We start from the raw sequence: 21,232 nt of genomic DNA on the forward strand, positions 1-21,232 counted from the left end.
CTGGAAAATGGGCAAGTGCTTAATGAGTTGAAATGAGAAGTCGGGGTAACTCAAGCAAAGGAACCACACAAGCAATGTCCCCAAATCAAGAGCCAGTACAATATTGTAGAGGAAAAGAAAAATGAGTTTAAACCTGAAGAGTCTATTAAAAAGGCAAACATTTGTCTTACTCTATTCACTATGTGATCTTAAACAGGTCACTTGAGCCCTCTGAGTCTCCTTCACAATGTTTTTGAAGGATCAAATATAGTAATATAAATGAAAATAAATCTAAAATCAGCTACAACTGTAAGGCACATGTAGAGAACCGAAAGAAGCACATAGATTCATAAAATCCCGAGTGATTAAGGGACAGTCACAGGCTCTGTGTACATGGGCCTCTCAAGAAAAACATCCTTTAGGGGCAGGCATTGTGGTGCAGAAGGTTAAGCCACCAACTGGGATGCCCACATCCTATATTAGAGTGCTGTTTCGAGTACTGGCTACTCAGTTTCCAATGCAGTTTCCTACAATGCATCCTGAGATGTAGCAAATGTTTGACTGAATTTTTTGGGGTCCCTGCCACCTCCATGGGAGAATGGGATAGAGTTCAAGCTCCTGGTTTTGACCTGGCTATTGCAGGCATTTGAGGAGTGGGCCAGTGGATGAAATGCTCCCTCTGTGTGTGTGTGTGTGTGTATGTGTGTGTCTGAGAGAGAGAGAGAGAGAGAGAGAGAGAGAGAGAAATGCTACCTTTCAAATAAATAAATATTTGTAGATAGAAAAAAGAAAGAAAGAAAGAAAGAAAGAAAGAAAGAAAGAAAGAAAGAAAGAAAGAAAGAAAGAAAGAAAGAAAAGAAAGAAGAGAGAGGAGAGGAGAGGAGAGGAGAGGAGAGGAGAGGAGAGGAGAGGAGAGGAGAGGAGAGGAGAGGAGAGGAGAGGAGAGGAGAGGAGAGGAGAAGGGAAGGGAAGGGAAGGGAAGGGAAGGGAAGGGAAGGGAAGGGAAGGGAAGGGAAGGGAAGGGAAGGGAAGAGAAGAGAAGAGAAGAGAAGAGAAGAGAAGAGAAGAGAAGAGAAGAGAAGAGAAGAGAAGAGAAGAGAAGAGAATGGCTGAGCTTTCTGATATCTATTTGGCCATAGGGTGACCTTATCCTCATTGGGAGGAGTTAAGCTACAGTCTTTAAATGGTGGACACAGGAGTCATGTGGCCTTTGCATCAGTGATCAGAAATTCCAGAAGAGGGAGTGAGCAGTATGGAAGAGTATGCTCTCTAGGAAAGCAATGGAAGTGTTCAACCCTTGTGCGTACAATGCATTGTTATAAAATCATCCTTGGCAGAAGCAAGGGATCCTGGGATGTTGAAAGGAAAGGAAGAAAAAAGTTCACATGCTAATGTTCTAAGAATATAATCTACAAAAAAGATGTGCTTAGAAGGTATCTGAGAGGAGAAAAAAATATAGGGCATGAAGTGAATATGGAAGATTTGGAATTATAAATCTTTGGAAAAAAAAGTAGAAGAAACAGTCCGGGGACTCATACTCTCAAAATGTGAACCTAAGGTATGTTTAAATTGTAACCCAGGCCAGAGAGTCACGAATAATCAGTTTGTCTTGGAGAATACTGGAATTATAAATAAAAGGATAGAAAGCATTGTCCAAGGTAAATATTGACTTGAATGAAGAGGAACTAGAAAAACTTTTAATGAAGCCAAAAATACTGCATCTGGGGAAGATGTTTCACATTCTTATAATAAACACTAGGGTACAAGAAACTTAAGGACCATGGGGAAGAATCCTGTCCACTGGGCTGAAAAATTGACTTTGAACAAAGGCCTTCTCAAATTTTAAAACAGTAATACTATGAAAACATTAATATGAATTTCTAAGACCATGTTATTTCTTTAAATAAAGGCAATTCTCTCTGCCAGACACTTATTTGCCTATAAATACAAGGGGATTAGTAGTATTACACTGAGAGAGTCATCCAGTTGTCCTGTGACAAATGCACCATCGTGTCTCCTCAACTCCCAGCTGCTCAGGAGGGAAGGGGTCTGGGAAGTCCCTTCCTGCCCTCTGGACCTCTGCTGGGCTCAAGCCCTCCTGCCCCTGAGATGACACATTTGATTTGCCGAGGCCCCGCCCCCACCCCACCCCCAGCTGCGGAGAGCCTGGGAAGTACTTGACTAATTTCTCCAGGTTCACACCCTGCTTCCTCCCAGAAGGATGTTCAGGTGGGGTAACCTGAAACTTAGAATAAACAGAAGCCCATTATTGCCGCTTAGTGGGAGCCAGTGGAGGATCTTGTCAGCAGAGCAGTGCCATGGCAACCGGTTCTTCAAAGCATTTTTTAGAAATACAAGTCGAATTTCATCTGGAAACATCCCAATTACCCAATTAGACTAAGCTGCAAAGGCTTTTTAGAATAATCTCAGATCCTAAGTGAGTGAATAGCTACAACCCAAACCATTGCTTTCTGATACTCAGAATGCAAGCTTGTTGGTACTGTACTCTGCTAGAAATACAGTTTTTTATTAGCAGGAGGAATGAAACCAGTGTGCATTTGCACCAGAGTCTCCATGAGAGAGTAACATACGACTATATCCCGTGGGGAGCCTTGCGATCCCAGTTTTATTTTTCCCACTTAACAGATGGGAAAACTAAGGAGCTATAAGTAGACTCATCCCTAGGGGACATAGAAAGAGACCAAGATGGGATGGATCTGAATTTCTCTTGCATTTGAGTGTATTTGTGTAGACCTCTGGGAAACTGGAGAAATCAGGCTCCAAGACCTGTGGATTCCACCCCTGAAAGTCTCCTCTGCTCCATCTCCACACTTTGCTTACTTGACTTGGAGTGTTTACCACCAAACCCTCCCCCACCTTGAGAGTTGCAGTCTTCCGCTACTACTGCTAGACACATCCAGCACACATCATAGACTCTCTCTACACTGCACAGATCAAACCCTTTCTGTCTCTTACAGGCTGAAATACATCCCCCCAAAATCCATTATGCTGAAGTCCTAATTCCCAGCAACTCAGAATGTGACTATATTTTGGGATAGGATCTTTAAAGAGGTATTTAAGGTAAAATGTGGTCAGACAGCTGGTCTCTAATCCATCTGCCCTGGTTTTCTTCTAAGAAGAAGAGATGAGGACACAGAGGACACACTGACTAAGGGACCACCATGGGAGGACACAGCAAGAAAGTTACTCAAAAGTCAACCTTGCCAAAATCTTGGTCTTGCACTTCCAGCCTCCAGAACCCTGAGAAACACATGTCTATTGTTTCAGCCACCCAGTCTGTGGTGTTTTGTAAGGGCAACTCCAGCAGAGTAAGACTGTCTTTTGGGTGGCCATCAATGTCCCCTGTTAATGTAATTTTTCACTGCATGCTCATCCGCCACAAACTTGGCATTCCAACCATACCGTGCACTTGCAGCACTCTAGACATTTCCTAAGATACTCTCTAACCGCCTGGAATCCCCTTCTCCAGCTTTGCTTCCTATCAGTCTTCCTCACACCCCAAGGCCCAGACCCAAGGGGGCTAGTTCAGGAGCCACCATTGCAGGTGTATTGCAAAGACATGAGAGACGCTTGCCGTGCGGCAGGCTCTGTGCCAAAGCATTTTCTGTGTACCATCTCATTTAATCCGCACAACTACTCTTCATGTCCCTGATGATCGCATTTTATGGACGAGGACACGGAAGCCCAGAGGGAAGCTTACGTGCTCGCCATCACAGTTAACAGGTGGCAGCCTCACTGCAGAGTGCCCACAATCTTGGCTGTGTCACTGCTCTTGGGGATAATATTTTCTCTGCACTCCAACGGCAGTTGGAACATTTAATTCATTCCACATTCGATGACAGTTAAGTGGCCCTCTCTGCACATACGGTGGTAAGTCTCTCTGTGCCTCAGCTTCCTCATCTGTCAAACAGGAACACTAATTGATTCTATATTTTTGTTTGATGAAGAATACATGAGCTACCACCCTACAAGAAAACTATGGAACCATACCTGGAACACAGCAAGGCCTTCGCGATGTTAGATATTAATTGCTTAAACTGCTGTCCTCTCCAGTTGATCTTGGCATCCCTAAAACCTAAGAGCCTAACACAGGGCACTGCACATGTCAAGCACTGGGGACATAAGCAATCAAATATACATTTAACATGTCGTTTGAGCAGTTGCCACACACTGAACATGTCTCTTCCCATAGCAGTTAAAGCAAAATCCACAGCCTCTACCCGACCAGGCACCCTCTCTCCTGGACCCACTACCTGTTTGTCTTCCTGTCTCCCTTTCCTTCTGTCCACTCCCACAGCACTGTGAACATCTAGCTTCTCCTAAAACTCCTATTTCAGAGACTTTCTGTAATCGCTCCCTTACTATGCTTACTTTTCGTAGTGCATGACAGTGTTCTCAGTGCGAGAACAGTGAGAACTCTCAATAAGTTTTCATGATTGACAGAAAGAATGAATAAATAGCTAAAGCCTACAGCAATGCTTTAAGGTAGGTTTTTCATGTCCATTTCATGGATGCTAACACTGAGACCTGGTGTTATTAAGTAGTTTCCCCACAGGCACACATGCAGTAAGGGGCAGAGCTTGGATTTTATTCATGTCTGCTTGATTCCAAAATTATTTCCACAACACCAGTGTCTCCCAATCTTAAGACATTCATGTGGGGCCTGCCTGCGCAGTGGTATAGCGAGTAAAGCTACCATCTGCAGTGCCCACATCCTTTATGGGCGCCAGTTGAGTGCAGCTGCTCCTCTTCTGATCCAGCTCTCTGCTATGGCCTGGGAAAGCAGTAGAAGATGGCCCAAGTCCTTGAGCCCCTGCACCCACATGGGAGACTTGGAAGAGGCTCCTGGCTCCTAGCTTCAGATCAGCGCAGCTCCAGCTGTTGCAGCCGGTTGGGGAGTGAACCAACAGATGAAAGACTTCTCTCTCTCTCTCTGCCTCTCCTTCTCTGTGTAACTCTGACTTTCAAATAAATAAATATAAAAAAGACATTCATGTGCCACCTTCAAGAATTTTGCCATCATCAACATAATCTCTGAACTAATTTACTTAACATCTTTGTTTAAGTTATTTATATGTTATGCAAATAATTTGGTTTTGAAAAAAAGTAATCATTTCCATGGAATAAATCACACTGAAATAGAGATGTTTCCATGAAAATTCAAAGTATTCATCAGCATATTTTGAAACACAGATATGATTTTTACATTCAAAAACAGTGTTCCATGTTGCCTTCTCTTCTCCATACCTCTGGACTGGCCCTGAATCCAGTGGCGCCAGACACCAGAGTCTACAGCCTTCAGCGCCTCCTGACAGCTTCCCTGATTCATTCAATATCCTTATGCACAAATCCCTCTGCTCTTTCATGGAATACTTCCCACTGAGAGAAAGCAAGAGGGAGCTTTCAGATGCCTTTAAAGCCCCTTACACACACACACACACACACGCACGCACACACGCACGCACACTGGGAGATCCTATGAGCAAATGAAAACCTCAGCTCTCCCCAGCTAAAAGCAACAGCAAGATTCAAGAGGTGGGGAGAGAAAAATTAATTGAAAACTTGAGGCTATCAAGCCAGACTGAGGAAAATCTCTCCCTGAGTTAAAGATCGGGGACATAATCAAGGGAAGTGGCTTCTATAAAAGCTTGATTGGTTGATCGAAATCTCGAATCATCTTGAAAATAATTGCCTGGAAAAAAGTATGGAGTGACCCATCTGCTTGGAAAGGAGCAGCCTGCACTGTCAAGGACGGTGTCCCAACCAGTACCCCCTCCCCTGACCCCTGCGGATGAACTACATCTCTTTATGGAAACTCATTTGTCTACTCCGATGCTCAAGCCCGTTGCTCTCCCATGTTAACTCGCTGGTAACCTAGAGGAAGCATTTTTGTGCAATTTCTGCAGCTTTCTCACATCCGCCTCAGTGTTGGTTATACATTTGGACTGCGCGCCCCTTGACAAGGCATGAAGAGGGGCAAGCACCCTGAAATGAGACTGTTTCAGGAGTGGATCTCTTCCCTGGGTCCCCAAAACTTCAACCCATTGCCGGCTTTCTCTTTCCTCACTGCCTCCTACCTGTTCTACTCCTTCACCACTGTGGTCTGCGAGAACACAAATGGCAGCACGACTTTCTTCAAGTTCAAAGGCACAGCAGCCTTGCCTGTCTCCAGAAGGGCACCCGCCTTCCTTCCTGTGACATCCCAGGGCTCTCTGGTGTCAGCCGCTGCCTGCCTCTTAACTCACCTCAAATCCTCCCCGCATCAACTCAGAGCCCTCTGGGGCTGCCTGTGTCCTCAGGGCCTTGCTTCCTTCTCACCCTTTCTCCTCCCAGCCTTGTCTGCCTTGGAGACGCCTATCTGTCCTTGGAGGCCCTATTCCAGGGAGTCTTCTCTCACCAGTCCCCCAACCAAGTGAACTGACATCTGGAAGAAAGGTGACCAGGGAGCCACAGATTCTGCCTACCCACCCCTGGGGCCCCATCAGGCTCCACCCTCCCCACCAATCCACCTCCGTAAGGAAGTTCCCCCCTTTTTTTTCTCAGCCTGAGTTTTTGTGTTATTTAAGTCTGTGTCACCCATCTGAACACTTTTTTCCTCCTTTTCCAATAAAGATCTGAAGAAATGCTAAAATTATGACCAAGTCATTGTCTTCGGGGATTCTGTCCTGAGGAAATCATCAAAAAGCTGATCAAACATTCAAATACACATTCATTGCCTCTTTTTGATGATAACCAGTAGTGAAAATAGTGAAAGTGTACAACAGTGGGAGGTAATTATGCAAAACATATCCATACAACCATTAGAAGCATTTTGAAGGGGAGGGCATGGTGACACAGTGGACTAAGACATCACTTGCCCCACTGGAATCCCATATTGGAGTGCCAGTTCAAGTTCCAGTTGCTCTGTTTCCTTCTATTCCACCTGGGAAGGCAATGGATGATGGCCCAAGTACCTGAGCCTTGTCACCTGTATGGGAGACCCAATTAGAGTTCCCAAGCTCCTGGTTTCAGCCTGGCTTAGCCCTGGCCATTGTCGCCAGATGGCAGGACAAGGAATGTACATCTCAAACCAGACTGCCTGCGAAGGCATGACACTGTAGCCTTGGGAAATTCACCTAAACATTTTTTACCTTACTTTCCTCGTCTATAAAATTATACACACACACACACACACACAGACATACAGAAAGAGAGAGAATATGTGTGTAATTATTACGTGCTATTAGGTCAATTATCTTTGTTATTACACACTGAAGAAATACTATCCTTTCTGAGAGAAATTTTAACTAATTTTTATTCTTTTTATCTGATTTATTTTTTAAATAATCTACAATAATCACGTATTACTCTTGGGACCTAAAAAATAGATGATTTTTTTAAAAGTGAAGTTCCATTCAAAATCTGTTTTATTCTTAACTTACAAAGTCAAGGCTGAATCTTTTTATATCTATCTATAGATATAGATGATACAGTTAGATATAGATATAGATATAGATGATACAGTTAGATATAGATATAGATGATATAGATAGATGAGGGAGAGATGCATGTCTCACCATCCAATCCACACTACCCGAGTCTAAGTCTAATTCTTAAGGAACACAACAAAACCTCTTGGGCTCTGGGAATAAAGGGCAGGGAGAAGGGGAGGCAGCTACAAACTCTGAGCACTGGGACTGAAAAGAAAATCGTACTGTTTCACTTTGGGCAAGTTGCAACTTTCTCTTAGTTCCCAGTTTTCTCAAATGCAAAATGGGTAAAAATAATTCCTACTTCACAAGAAAGCAATGCAAACATAAAATTAGCACATAGTGGGTTCTCAGGAACCTGACACGTAGTGGGTTCTCAGGTTTGTTGGGAATCAGAGTTATGGTCAAAACTCAGGACAAAGCTGCCCAGTTGGCATATATGTAATGGCAGGAAAAGCTTTGGGACCAGACTAACTTGACTATAAATCAAGACTCCTCTCCTAATTGCAATATAGCATCGAAGATCAAATGAGGTCCTCCCACTCTGCACCCTCAATTATTCTCTAAGTAGGCATCCTATTTATTCTCTTTTGGAGTGTTTACCAACCACCTAAATTTTATTTATTTATTTCTTGGTTTAGTTATTTTTCATCTATGTTCCCAATTATATTATAACCCCCATAAGGACATGGACCAAACCTGTCATTTTCCTTAGTGCCTGACACAATGCCTAGAATAAACAGGTGATTAGGAATTAGTTTTCTTGTGATGGAATAAATGTTCAAACAAATAAATCTGAAAAAATGAATACATCTGGGCAAGTTTCTTTAGTTGCCTTTTCTATTTAGAAAAAATGAAGAAGGATAATCTCTTCAATACACGGCACTGCCATATTAGATGTTTATATGTAGGAGAATGAAATTAGATCCTTACTTTTCACCATACTCAAAAATCAAATCTTGATGGATCAAACACCTACATTTAAGACCCAAGACTATGATGTTGCTGGAAGAAAATATAGGGGAAACACTTCAAAATATTGGAGTATGTGATGACTTCTTGGATAATATCCCCAGAGCACAGGAAACAAAAGCAAAACTAGACAAATGGGATTGCATCAAGCTCAGAAGCTTCCACATATCATAGGAAAAAAATCAATAGAGTGAAGAGACAGCCAACAGAACGGGAAAAATATTTGCAATCTACGTATCCAACAAAGAATTAATATCCAGAACGTATCAACAACTAAAAAACTCAACAACAACAACAACAAAAATCCAATCCAGTTAAGAGGTGAGCAAAGTAGCTGAATAGACAGTTTTCAAAAGAATAAATACAAATGACCAACAAATATATGAAAAAAACACCCAACATCGCTAGCCATCAGGGAAATATAAATCAAAACCACAAATGAGATATCACCTCACTCCTGTCAGAATGACTACTATCCAAAAGACAGAGAGTTGCAAATGCTGGTGAGGATGTAGAAAAGGAGAAACTGCGATATGCTGTTGATAGGAATGCAAATTTGTACAGTCACTGTAGAAAAAAGTATGGAGATTTCTTTAAAAGTTAGAAATAGACTTGCCATATGATCCTGCAACCCCACTATTGGGTATATGCCCAAAAGATATGAACACATTGTTATCAAAGAGATACCTACGCCATCATGTTCATAGCAGCACAGTTCACAATAGCCAAAATATGGAATCAACCAGTCTGTTCATCATCAGATGTATGGACAAATATATACATATATATATACACATATATACAATGAAATATTATTCAGCTATAAAAAATGAAATTATATCATTTGCATCAAGATGGTTGCAACTGGAGGACATCATGTCAAATGAACTAAGCTGGACACAGAAAGACAAATACCACATGTTCTCCCTAAATTTAAAATTTTTAAATTAAATTAAAAGCTAAAAATAAAAAAATAAAAAGAAATGCTTATGTGTATCAGTACTGCTGTAAATATAACTTTATCAAACTTTGTTTTACATCTTTGTCAAGTTATTAGGAATGATATACTACTATAGTTTTAATGATCTGTGATTGTTTTAAAATTTACTCTGTATGAGTGAAATTTTTCCTTTGATTTTTATTCATAACCCTTTTCTATTTTCCTGCTGAATTATGGTCTTTTTACTTTTTACTTGCTGAATTCTTTTTTTAGTGGAGCATTAAACCTTTCACTATAATGTAAATTAAAATATTTTATCTCAAAATTTTTAAAAGTGGGGTTAGGGAAGGAGGAAAGGAAATATTATTATATTCTTAAAATTGTATTTTGAACTACAATAAATCTGTTCTCTTTATATTAATATCACAATAAGAAATTTTACAAAAGAAAGAAAATCAAATGATACAGGAAAATGTAGTGCCAGATGCTTAGTAGGTGCTCTTTCACTATTAATTTCTTCCTTCTGGATATTCATCAAATTACCTTTTATCACCCCCAGACGTTTTCTAAAGCTACAGTCTGGGTAAAAACTGTTCATGATGCATCTTAAACTACTGCCCCTTGTCCTTGCAAAATTGCTTGATAAAGGAAATTTTTATCAAAGAACAGGTCAAAAGAAGTTTGAAGGGCAGGCATTGTGGTATAGCAGGTTAAGCTGCTGCTTGGGATGCCAGCATCCCATGGTGAAGTGCCCAGTTTGAGTACTGGCTACTCCATGCTACCAATCCAGCTTCCTGCTGGTCTACCTGGAGGTAATATGTGATGGCCCAAATACGTGGGTTCCCAGGACCTACAAGGAAGACCTGGATGGAGTTCCTGGCTCCTGGTTTCCAACTTGATTAGTCCTGACTGTTGCAGGCATTTAGGAAGAGATCCAACAGATAGAAGGTCTCCCTTCCTTATCACTGTGCCTTTCAAATAAATAAATCTTTTCTCTTAAAAAAAAAAGAAAATTTTAAAATGAATTTTATGGTTCACACCCTATGTGTGCCAGATGCAAAAATCACTTTGAGGCATTAATTGGTGACATAAAAATTACACAGAATAAGTGAAAAATAGAAATGCAACAGTGGATTTCAGCAGCCAGGAGATGAAGTTCTTTTCATTCTAAAAATGATTGTCATCCCAATTTTTATTGCCTTAATTCGTTCTTAATACAAAGGAAAAAAACATGATGATTAAGATGAGTAATGAAAACTTTTCAGGACAGAGTGAGGAAGTAACTGGAGACCATATGTTACCTAAGAACAGAGCACTCAGCAAACATTGAAGAACCAATGTGCTGATTTGCATGCTGTTGGCGATTATGTCCTGATGAAAGAATACATCCCAACAGTACTAATGGGCATTACATACACACACCATTAAAGCTGCATATAACCTTTCCTGAAACCAAAAGCAAAAGAGAGGCTGACGACACACTGCCAGGGTGGGATGGGGAAGGAAGAGCAAGAGAAGCAGCTGGATAAGATTTTTTTTTCACACTTGTCCACATAGAAAAGGCCACATTCCCTATATTAGCAAAGCAATGGCTCTCCTAGCATCCTGTGTAAAAATCATCCTGCACTATTAGAAACACAGACTGCACTGTGGCTGGAGCAATGAGTGCACCTACATAATAAGGCATAATGAACCTTGTTATTTACCTTGATACTTAGAGTTCAACCCAAACAGTAAAATTTACAGTTAAGTCATGCAGTAAATACAAGTTCAGCACTTACTAGGGCATTCAGCAAACAATGCTGAACCAAACTGCCAGAAAAAAATTAAACAATTCACCCTGGAATAGTTTAGGAAAAGTTTTCAGTGTCACAAATAAACACGGTGTCACATGCCTCATCAACCAGTGGTATAAACACAAGTAGTCCTGGCCCACAAATTTCCCCTGAAATGCTAAGTCTTCTGCAATCGGAAGTGAAGAAGTCAAGCCTAAAGGGGGCCATGTCAAGGGCCTTGGGAAGGCAACCATTTGTTCTTTCTCAGGTAAGACTAAGATAGGTTACAGATTAAATTTAAAGACATGAGTGAAAGGAAAGGTGGAGTGAATGTCAGAGCAAGGCTTGCTAGGTTATCTGTAGATGTTTCCATACATCTAGATTAGGGGAGTATAGAAATGGTATGAATTGGCAGCAAGTGTCACAGGCCTAGCCTTGGTCCTGGACAATAGCACTTCCTGCTTTTGCCATGGTCCAGTGACCTAGGATTTGATGACGAGACTGTAAGCATTTAAAATATTGTGCCCTAGGACCCATTTGAAGGACCTCCTTGAAGATTGAGATCATTTAGCCGTTATCTTTGGGTTTCCCATAATGCCCACCACCGTACTTTGTGTAATTAGGCACTCATACACAAGAACTGGTGAAATTGTGAAGGGAACTTTATATCAAATACTTATACTTTCCTTTTTAGCAGTCACTATTCTTTCTTCCTCAAGTTCCAGTACCTTCAAAAAATGTCACTGCAAGGGTCTACTAAAGCTAAAGATCCAGTCAGACCCAAGTTTAAATTCATGTCCACCACTTAATAAAAGTAAATACTCTACCATGCCAAACATGTGTCAAGCATATTACACATATTTTTACAGATGTTCTGTGACTTACATCCCAATAAATCCACCATAAATTGAAACTATTATAAGCTAAAAACGCATTTAGCCACCTATCCTATGTATTATCATAGCTTAAGCTTGCCAACATAGTAACCAGTGGAGTACAAGTTGTTCACCCTCATGATTGCCTAGCTTTGGAACCTAGGTTCAAACCCCAGCTCTAAGAGTTATTAACTGTGTGGCATTGGGCAATTCGCCTAACCTGCTGAGCCCTTTTCCTTTATTCAATAAATTATACAATTCCTTTATTCAATAATCTATAAAGTGAATTCATTCTCTGTCAGAAATTGTCTTCAGCATAGGGGATAAAGTGGTGAATAAGACTAAGATGCCCCTTCTCCATTAGTAGAGACTACTGAAAAACACAGGTAATAGTCAATGAATAAAAATACTTTACCTAAGCACAATGAAGAAAACAAAGCGTATGATATAATAGTGTAGTGAGAGAAAGTCCTTAATTAAGGAGCTCAGGAAATCGTTTCTATAGTAATAGCAAATCATCTAAAACGCAAACAATAAACTAACCACCCTCTTGCAGGAGATCAAGTTTCTGTGATAAGATGAACTTTGAATGTTAGTGCCGCTCTTGGGAAGGGTGTAGGTAGGGATTAGTAGGCCATGCAAAGATCCTCATGCCTCATCTCCATTTCTGTAACTCCATCCGCACACCTCTTACCCAGAACTTTTCCTACTTCTTCCAATCTTGCTCCTCCTAGGCCCCTGACCAACCAATAATGTGTCTCTGTGTGTACTTCCCATTCAGTGTTACCTTGGGCTACTTATTTTTTCATACATAGTAGAGGGCCAAGTAAACCCCATGAAGCTCTTCTCACTGAAATTGTGCATTTTGCTTCACTGCTACCTTTCACTTGGCAGGGCTGTAGTACATCAGCAGTCTATTCTTGGCTTCCACCCACACACTGAACCGACCCTCCTGTGATTCAAAAGGAACTCTCCATACAGCCATAGGTGTGTGCTGAGGCAGGGGGACCAGAGGATGGCACAGGGATCTGCCCACTCACTTGTGCAACTCACTTTTTGCTCATGGCCAATGCTAGATGATGATAATGAGGAGGAGGAGGAGGAGGAGGAGGAGGAGGATGACACTGATTGTAATGGTAGATTGAAGGTGAATATACCCAATATTGATTAATCTGAAAGAATCCAGCTCACAATGGGCATCTCTGGCCACAGCCTCTTTGATGGTATAATCTCAAACACCATGTCCTCTAACAGGTCATCAGCAGGGCAGGAGTCACTTTTTGAAGGCTGCATAGTTCTCTAGTGCAGATGGCATGTGCTTAATCTAATATCCTAAGGGTCAAAACAGTGATTCTCCTATTGGAGGTTGTCATAAACTCTACATGGAATCTTTTCTACCTCACAGACTAACAATCTCATAGGACCTGCGAGGTCTTATGGTCTAACACTGAGTTCATTCTCTCTGCTTGAGCAGAAACACTCATCTTCTGTTGCCCTCAGACATCAGTGTTCCTGATTCTTGGATATTCAGACTCATTCTGGGACTTATATCATTGGCTTTGTTGGACTTCAGGCCTTCAGGTTTGGCTAGAATTACACCACTCACCTTCCTGGGCCTCAGCTTGCAGATTGTGGGACTTAGCCTTCATAGTCACATGAGTTGAGCCCTCTAAGTGATTCTCCATCTTTCTAGTCTATCCTACCCCAGCCTACTCTATTGCTTCTCTTTCTGTGGAGAAATTTGATGAACACAATGTCAATGAGAAAAAAAACTGCACTCTTCAGATCATTGATCCCTCTCTGGCCTAATTAGCGGAGGCCATGTTAACCTGCTCTTGGAAAGATATCATACACAGCACAGCCACTGATATTGGGACTACTACTTGCTTATGACTGTGAGCAAACAGCATTGACCACTATAATCCATACAGTATTTGTAGGTGTTAGACTGATCAATTAAATAGGGATATGATGGGGAAATCAACAACATCATTTAGGTAGTTAAGAGTGCTATTCATTGATGCCATTCCCACCATACACAGTACTTTGACTTACTATCATGTAGAGGTCGGGGGGGGGGGGTTAGTTTCAGAGGCTTACACTGAAACTTCTGTTTCTAGGCAGCTTTTACTATAGAATATGAAACTGACATGCTGAATCTGCCTACCATGAAATATATCCATCAGATTACATATCTGAGGACCAACAAAACCATCACCGGTTATACCCAATAATCCAATACAAGCCAGATAGGGATTGTATTCCATTAACAGATTCCAAATTACTTCCACTCTAATCAGGAAACCATGATTTTGTTTTGTGTCCTTGAATGCCAATGTCAGTTCAATCCTGTGTCCAACATTCTTCAAAATGCCTGGTAAATTATCTGATTTCAATGCGCTCCAAGTCAATGACCATATGTTTTTTAAGCAACTACAGGAATTAATATTCATTTACTCATTATGGTGTCACAAGGTTGTTCTTTTGTTCTTGTTCAAAGGAACAAAATCTGTCCCTTTGTCAATGGGTTTCAGGTTCAAGAACCAGCTCAAGTATAGTAAATAGATAGTTGTGGATTTGTTTATTTATTTATGCATTTATTTATTTAACTTTAGTGGCCTGCCTCCCACTTTCTGGTTGGGATGGTTAACTTTCGGTGTTAGCTTGATTGAATTAATGAATAGCTACAGATCTGCTTAAGAATTCTGGTGTGTCTGTGAGCATTTCCTGAGGAGACTGAAATACGAGCCAATAGATTGAGTAGGAAAGATCACGCCCAATATAGGCAGGCACCATCCAATAAGCAGGGATCTCAGATAGAAAAAAAAAAAAAGGATAACTTACCTCTCTTTCCTGGATCTAGGATTCTCCATTTCTCAGAACTCCTGCTTCTCCAACCTTGAGAATTCCAGAAGTGATAGCAGTGGCCTCCAGGCTTTTCATGTCTTTAGTATCAAACTGAGAATTAAATCATCAGCTTCCCTGCTTCTGAGGTTTAGGGTCTTGAACTGGCAACTCAGTGTTTCCAAACTGTAACAACCTGGTGCTGGGGTTTCCTAGAATCCCTAAGCATGGGATCCAGTTCCAGTTCCCCTAATAAATCTCTTCTTATATATTAATATATCTACACCCATGTTTATGTCTAGATCTCAGTCTAGGCATAGGTCTTGGTCTAGGTTGGTTTATCATCATCTATCTATTATTGCTTCTGTCTCTCTGTAGAAACCTAATATGCTGTCCATCTATGTTTCATTATCTTGAATTACATATATTAAGCGGTACCCTTACTGATGTCCTGCCTGTCTTTTCCCTGGAAACATCATGTTCTATCAAACATCTCCAAAGCTTTCTGCAAGTTAGGCCCCATGACTGCTGCTCTGACCTTGGTACTCATCACAATAACTGCATCTCTCTTGTCCCTGGTGGCTGTGTGCCACTGTCTAGTTACTATTATTTGGGTATTTTACCATCCCTTTTACCACTAGGGAGCCCAGTTCTGTGTTAGCATCTCTTAATTGTCAGCATTAGCAACAGAGGACTGATTACACCAAACTGCTCGGATATACCTCACCAGCATATTGCTTACTGCTTTGATCAAAGACTGTTCTCCTGACCCTTTTGTGGAAAAGTCGGCCAACAAGTTTCATGGCCTTATATTTTATATCCACTCTAGAGTGTCTACTTCTTTGATCCTTTTTCTCACTTGCTCCACCATCTATATGGGCATTTCTGACATTTTCTACTTCATTTGGTGTGGGCCATTGCATTCTTGCAGGGTCCAAGAGTCATCCTAGCCTGTCTTCTTGGGTCCTTGTTAATGTGTTAAATTTGGTGTCCAGGAAGAATGCTCTCATATATGCAACCTTTTCCTTTATCCAACTTTATATCCCTTCCCTTGGCTTATGTCCCTCACAAGGCAGAGTCTCTCTTGAGTAGCACTCTCTGTTTAATAGACTCCGAGACAATGATTTGTACAGAGGATGCTAATGGGCTACGCTCTTGGAAACAACACCTATAAGAAAATAGGGAGAAGTTTAACCAATGTACTTGAACAGAAGCCTTGGCTGACCCAAAGGGGGACTGGAGCTGAAATGGTCCCTCTGAGTTGCTTTTGAATTTCGGCACATACAATGTCTGAACGCAGACTTACTCTGTCAGGGGCACAACATGAACAAGAAAACTTCCTTCCACCAAAAGCAATTGCTGAAAAGCAGTCCTAACTCCCAGCAGCTGGGACCATGAAACAAGGCTCAACATCTAGTAGAGAACTCATCTGCTGCAAACTTGTATGATAAAAGGAAAATGTTCAAAGGCCTAAGTCAGCAGCTTCATTCTAGCAGAAAAGCAGACCCTGAGAATTCCAAAGGATAAACGCCTCAAATCATAAGATAGGAGGGTTAAATATTTGGAAGAAACATAAATATTTCAGGTACCCATACAAAATAGGGAACTTTCCTTTAGAAAGTTTAATTACTCAAAGAACGGTATTTCTGTGACCTCCAGAGTACTGCAGCTTTCACAGACAATGGAAGCAAATAGATGCTATTTGGAGTCCTCTTAAGCCAAAGGTAGAGTTCACGATATGACTCAAAGCAGGGTGTTGATGTGTTATCACATGCACAGTCACTCCTAGTGTCACGTTTTCCTATAGAGTTTGTACCTGTCCTTACAACACAGAAGGCTTTATGAAAATAGTTCTCAGCATGACAAGATATTTTGGCATCAGAGAAGAGTCCGAGGTTTATTTCCAGTTGCCTAACTAGCTGTATGACCTCAGGCAAGTTGCTTCCCTTCTTTTGGCCTCAACATTCTCTCTAAGACTGGGTGGAAGGAGCTAGAGGAGATACTACCCGTGGCTTGCACACATGTGTTCACCCTTCTCCCTCATAGGAGGTGTTACTAATCCATGAAGGTCCCCTTTTCTGCTGAGCCTAGATGAGAAACTCAGAATCTTTCTCAACCAAGTGCTGCAGGAAATCACTACAGACTAACTCTGGATTAAAGCATTCCTTTTTTGCATCTCTAGCCTATGATTAAATGTTCAAAGCCATGTGTGGATAAGCCAAGGCAGTCCCAGTGACTCTTACACATGGATGTGCTAGGATCATGATGCTGGTATGAGAAGCACCATGGGGACACCCAGCCACGAAGGCAGAAGTTCCAGGATGTCCTCACTTACGCAAACGCCCTTCATCAAACTCTTTTAGGTTCCACCTCATCTATCTGTAATGTAGCCCACTAAGGAATCTGATGTGGCCTTAGGGCATATCAAAGAATTACACAGGGCAGGCCTATCACAGAAAAAGCCAATTTTTAGAATATGTCATCACCTGACTGCAAATTACTTCTGGTCTTTACATGTCATTAATAGATATCCTGTTTGGGGGCCGGCGCCGTGGAGCTGTAGGTTAATCCTCCACCTGTGGCGCCGACATCCCATATGGGCACCAGTTCTAGTCCTGGCTGCTCCTCTTCCAATCCAGCTCTTTGCTACGGCCTGGGGAAACAGTAGAAGATGGCCCAAGTGCTTGCGCCCCTGCACCCACATGGGAGACCCGGAAGAAGCACCTGGCTCCGTGCTTCGGATGGGCAGCTGTTGCGGCCATCTGGGGAGTGAACCATCGGATGGAAGACCTTTCTCTCTGTCTCTGCCTCTCACTATCTGTAACTCTACCTCTCAAATAAATAAATAAAAATAAAATCTTAAAAAAAAAGAACTCTCTCTCTGTGTCTCTGCCTCTCTCTATAACTCTTTCAAATAAATAAAATAACTTTATAAAAAATAGACATTCTGTTTTACAGAAATGAAATACTTTATTTTCACAAGCATCACCAAGACCCGCCACTCTTAACCTTGTCTGTCGTCACAATTTTCATGAGCAACAAATTGTCCTCCCCTCCCAACAGACACTAGTAAGAAATCAACTACAATGAGGAAAAGTAACAGTCCTCTTTCCTATCCCCATATTTCAAAGCTCTCTTCTTCCTCCTAACACCTCTCTAGCTCATTCTGCATAATGAGGATTTTGTAAGACAAATCTTGTGGTTCATAAAAGAAATCTAGTGTCCTCATTAGGGTCAATTTTTAAGACCCTTCAACTATTTTAAAACTCTTAACTCTGTCCTTGTTCCCTAATTCATCAGTAATGCTGCCAGATGCTATGTATCATTCAATAAGTCCAACCACTTGTCAAAAATAGTAACTGAATTTCTCATATTGCCAACTCAAAGCTTGATCTCTTGAAGCCCAGATGCGAAAATACATTAAGCTCCACTGTGTTCAAATTGCATTTGGAGATTTTTTGCTGATAGCTGCCAGTTCCCAGGACCTCAAGTCCTAAAATCTAGCCAGAGTTAGTATCTCATTAGGTAAAAGGTATGACAGAATATAGAATGTCAAAGATAGGGAGGACTTTAAAGATTATGTAGTCCAACTCCTTTGTTTTATAAGTAGGGGAACTACCCTCAGGAATATTAAGTGGTTTACTCAGACTCACAGAGCAAATCAGCAACAAGTCAGGAATTGCCTTGTTTATGAGCACACCACACACACATACACATGACCATGACCATCATCTTTTATCCCAGAGAGTAAAAAGGCACCATCTCTTTGGCAGTCTAAGGAATAAACAGAGCCAATTTTCCAACACTAGCTCCCCTCTGGCAAATATGTTAATGGCCTACCCAAAAGCCATTCTATTTTCTCTCTGCTTAAAAGAATTAAGAAAATTCGAGAGGGGAAAACAAATTTTAAAGACAAGTTGAGGGGCCGGCGCTGTGGTGCAGCTGGTTAACGCCCTGGCCTGAAGCCCTGGCATCCCATGTGGGCGCTGGTTCGAGACACGGCTGCACTACTTCTGATCCAGCTCTCTGTTGTGGCCTGGGAAAGCAGTGGAAGATGGCCCAAGTCCTTGGGCCCCTACACCCACTTGGGAGACCTGGAGGGAGCTGCTGGCTTCTGGCTTCAGATTGGTGCAGCTCTGGCCATTGCAGCCAATTTGGGAGTGAACCAGTGGATGGAAGACCTCTCTCTCTCTCTCTGCCTCTCCTTCTCTCTCTGTGTAACTCTGACTTTCAAATAAATAAATACTTTTTTTAAAAAAGAGTTTAAATCAGGAGAATGTAATTATTGTGTCAAATAGGTAAGTCAAATAGGACAAAGGCTGAGGATTGTCCAATGTACTTAATAGTTTGAAGACCAATGGATGACTTTCACTGGATTAGACTTAGTGGGGTGTTTGGGGACAAAACAAACTGGTGGGAGTGACTTCAAGACAGAATGAAAAAATAAATTAGATAAAAGCTTAAAGACAATTGTTCAACTAGTTTGTTTCGGTAAAAAAAACTATTTGAAATGGAATGGCAGTTAGAAGTGTGTGGTAGGAAAGGGTTTTTGTGTTTAGATGTGAAAAAATCTTGGCATATTTGCATGTTGATGGGAAATATCCAGGAGACCAGTGAACTGGCAACATCAGTGATGCAGTTGAGAAGGAGGCAATGGCAAGAATCGAATCTTGAGAGGAGAGAAGAGCTAAGGTCTGCTGCCCAAGATGAGAGACTTGTCTTAGATACATGAACTTAGATGGTTTACTTTGGTGAAAGGAGGCCATTGACTACAACACAGACTAGGATAGCACTGGAAATTGGAGCATGTAGATATCTTTTGATTACCTTCCTGTAAAATAGAAAGCAAGATTATTTGTTGAGAGTCAAGTGTGGATGAGGAGGGGTAGGGATACTAAAATTTTTAGGAGAAGGAGGAAATTACTTATTTGTAAAGGGAAAGAAAGGCTGCATCAGGTAGGTCTGGCAGCCCTACTGGTATATAAGTAAAATATCATTTTCCAGCAATGAAAGTTTTCTCCAGCCCTATTGAATTGCAATAGACAGAAGTAGAGAGTAGAATTTAAGCCAGGGTAAGGATTTTCAGAAGAGTCTGAGAGAGAGAGAGAGAGAGAGAGAGAGAGAGAGAAACTAATTGATGGAATGTAAGAAAGTGATTATAATGATGGCCCAGGATGTCTAAACCAGACAGAGCGAACAGAAACACTTAGGATGTGAGGGATATGAAAAGATGGCAGGGTGAGTGGAGTGTAGGTCCTAGGGAAGGGAAGAAATGCAGAGAGCTGAGGGAGGGAGAAGCACATTAAGCCATTATCAGGTATCATCACCTCTGCCTGAATTCAATTACCTGTTAAATGGAATTAAATTTTAACAAACTGGTATCATTGGCAAAATAATGTGGTGTACTAGTTGGCTGGGACTACCGCAAATGAATGGCTTATAAAATCATCAGAAATTTATTGTCTGAGTTCTAGAGACTAAAAGTCAAAGATGAAGTAGCTGTTAGAATTGGTTCTCTCTGAGCATTTCAAGGGAGAATCTTTTCCCTGCCTCTCTCCGAGCTTGGAAGGCCCTTGACTTGTAAATAGCTTCCCTTTGTGTTTTTGTGTAGTCTCCCCTCTATGAGTGTCTGTCTTTGGGAAGGCAAGCCATGTGGATACCTGGAAGAAGCAACTAGGCTGAAGGAATGGTAGCTACAAAGATTTGGAGGCCAAAATGTGCAGAGTGAATAAATAAGAAAGTGGCAAGAAGTCAGGTAAGAGATTAGGGGAATAACGAGCAAATAAGATAGGATGTTAAAAGATATTGTAAGGACTTTGGATTTTACTGTTTGATGAGCCATCACTTAGAGAAATTTCCCCATTTTATAAAGATATCTGTCATAATGGGTTACAGTCCACCGTAATGACCTCATTTTAATATGGTTAAGGAGCCCATATACAAATCAAATCATGTTCTTAGATCATGGGGGTTAGAACCTCAACAAATCTGTCTTGGAGGACATAATTCTATCCATAACACAGGTAATATAAATAAAAGATAATATAAAGCTGAGATAGCGCACAGCCAGCATGTACTACCAGTATTTTAAGTTGAGAATGATCAAACTTGAGCTTTAAAAAATGCTTGTAATTGGGTACACTGATGTTCTTTAGAACAGGTACTGAGTCATTCACACTTCTGCTTAGGTACCATGAGAAGGTTGGGTGCAAGCCTGAGGGGTGAAGTGACAGGGAAACCAGTAAATTTACCTGTGTAGAGTTCCAGAGAGAAAGCCTGGAAGAAACACACACACATACACACACACACACAAGCTTTTTGTTAGGCTCTCCCAGCCAAGGATCCAAGAAAAAAGTA

The 21,232-nt window shown here is 41.3% G+C and overlaps 1 long non-coding RNA gene across 1 annotated transcript in view; it reads right to left on the reverse strand.

Moving 5' to 3' along the window:
* The window catches only part of LOC138845500 (uncharacterized), a 35,007-nt gene extending 14,188 nt beyond the window's left edge, over positions 1–20,819 (reverse strand). Inside the window, exon 1 of the long non-coding RNA XR_011382780.1 lies at positions 14,876–20,819. This is a non-coding gene — a long non-coding RNA (uncharacterized lncRNA). The remainder of the gene's footprint in view (positions 1–14,875) is intronic.
* Between the last annotated feature and the right edge of the window lie 413 nt (positions 20,820–21,232).

The sequence above is a fragment of the Oryctolagus cuniculus genome, chromosome 15 (assembly GCF_964237555.1).
Source record: "Oryctolagus cuniculus chromosome 15, mOryCun1.1, whole genome shotgun sequence".
NCBI lineage: Eukaryota > Metazoa > Chordata > Mammalia > Lagomorpha > Leporidae > Oryctolagus > Oryctolagus cuniculus.